Raw genomic sequence first — 2,747 nt, 5'->3', positions numbered from 1 at the left:
AAAAGTTGAGAATTTTGTTGTTGTAACAAGTTTGGTTGTTGCTGAAAGTGTTGTTGAAACTTCTGACCTTCAAATGAAGAGACATTTAGCGGTTGATTTTGAGAATGAAGAAGTTGCAATAGAGCTAAAAATTGTTGTGATTGTTGTTGCGGTTGTTGCTGTAAGATGTTTAACTCATTTGCTGGTAGTTGCGGGAGCTGTTGCAAGTTAACTGATTGCAAAAACTGTTGTTGTTGCTGCAACTGCTGCTGCAACAATTCAAGTTGCAAAGCTCTTCTTTGAAATGCAAGTTCCCAAGGAGACATGAAGTTGTTTTCATTGACACTGTGTATGACCGTATTAAAATTAGTCTCTAAACCATCGCATGTCTCATCTGGAGCTGATGATGATTCTTCTGATGGTGTTGTTAATGGTGTTTCGTTGTTGTTGGGTGTTGTGGTTGCTGCTGTTGTTGTGGTTGATGACGTCATGTTGTCGTTGTTGAATTTTTCGGGATTCTGTCCACCGTCAATGTAATCATTGTTGTTGTTATTTCTGCTGTCGTTGTTGATGTCATTGCTGTTGTTGTCGTTGGTGATGTTATTATTAATAATGACGTCATAATCGTTACTACATCTCCTGCTAACGCTACTACTACTAGTACCACTACTACTATTAACTACAACATCGCTACTACCACTACTACCGAAATTACTACTAGATGAGTATTTATCATAAACGCTAATATTTTTTCTGCCGATCTTCTTAAAAAATTGACTAAAGTATATTGACTCCAGCGGTAGCGTAGAGGTAGGGCGTCCTCTTCTGATGTACCAGTTGTGTAGTTCGTAACGCTCCCTCGCCTGTCGTTGCCGGGTTCGAAACCTCTCCATTCTTTGTCTGTTATAAGTACAATTTTCCAAATTATTTTTCACATGATAAAATTTTTATTGTATATGTATATATATAATTTGGCATGTTGGATTTTTGTATTTGTTTGTGTAATAGTATGTGTGTTTGTGTGTGTGTAGGAGTGTATAGGAGTGTATAGGAGTGTGCGTGTTCTGGGAGTGTATATATAAAAACGTTTTATTAAATTGGCGTCTGGGAAGTTCAACGAATAGAAGGAAGTTTTGATTATTAAACAGAACACACTTCATCTTCGTCTCAGTCACCATCGTCATCACCATCCTCATTATCATCACCACCATCGTCATCACCATCATCATTATCATCACCGATGATCTGCACTGAAGAAATTTTAAATACGTATTCAAAAAAATGCTCTACTGGGGTGAGGCATATTCAACCGTCCGTACATTCTCAGTTTATTTCCTATTATAACTATCATCATCATAATCGTAATCATCGTCGTCGTCATCATCGTCATCATCATCTTCATCATCGTCGTTGTGGATCGAATGAAACAGACATTTTAAAAACGTGAAAAGAGTTCTAAAGAGAAAATTTCAAAGAGCATCATTATTATTATTATTATTATTATTATTATTATTATTATTATTATTATTATTGTTGTTGTTAGTAGTAGTAGTGATAGCAGCAGCAATAGTAGCAGCAGTAGTAGTATTGTTACTATTATTGATATTTATACTTTGATAATTACTAGTATTAGCCATATAATATTATCATCACCGTATCTATTATCATTAATGTTGTCGTTACTATGATTAATTTAAAGGCCATAACAACAATTACTATTATTATTATTATTATTATTGCTACTGATATTTTTATTATTATTAATAATAAAAACAATAATAATAATAAAATTATTATTATTATTATTTGTCGAGATCATATGCACGAAGTTTTAGATTCCATGACGATGATAATAACAACCACATGACCATAATGAAGTAATAATAATAATAATTATCATTATTATAATAATAATAATGATAATAATAACAATAGCAGAGCAATAATAATAATAATAATAATAATACAAATAATAATTGAAATCATCAGCAGTTACATTACAAGAGCAGCCACAATGGTTTCTTTTTTTGCTAAGACAAACAACCTTTTCAGTGTGTCAATAAACTGTGGCGTCGCCATGACACTTGTCGCCGATGACGTCACAGTAGACGCTTCCCCGTCGATATGGCCATCGTCGCCAGCATCGTTTCTGTCGTCGTCATCGTCGTCATCAGCTTCACCCTCGTTCGAATCAACCGATTTGAATAGAGATTCCTAGAATTAGAAATGAGCGAGAAGATAGAATGAATGATAGATGAATGATAGATGAATGAATGGATGGATGAGTGGATGAATGAATGAATGAATGAATGGATGGATGAATGAATAAATGAATGGATGGATGGATGGATGTATGGATAGATGGATGAATGAACAAACAAACGAAAAAGTAATAAAATAAATGAATAGATCGTGTGGAATGTTTATTGATGAATGCATGTATGTCGATGCGTGCAAATGTGTGAGTGTGTGTGTGTGTGTGAAAAAGAGAGAGAGAGAGAGAGAGAGAGAGAGAGAGAGAGAGAGAGAGAGAAAGGAATAAAGAGAGAAAGAGAATGAAAAAGATGAATATAAGAACAAACAAACAAACGAACGAACGAACGAACAAGCGAATGAACGAACGAACGCACAAACGAAAAAGCTTATTTCTCAGTCAGTCAGTCAGAATTGGGTGAATGGGTAAACTATTGTAAAAAGTTTTTTGGCAAGAGGAAAGTAAACACACCACAATCACACACACACACACACACATACACACACACTTACAC

Source organism: Helobdella robusta, assembly GCF_000326865.2.
Source record: "Helobdella robusta unplaced genomic scaffold HELROscaffold_77, whole genome shotgun sequence".
In the NCBI taxonomy this organism is placed as follows: domain Eukaryota; kingdom Metazoa; phylum Annelida; class Clitellata; order Rhynchobdellida; family Glossiphoniidae; genus Helobdella; species Helobdella robusta.
This window is presented reverse-complemented; position numbering follows the sequence as displayed.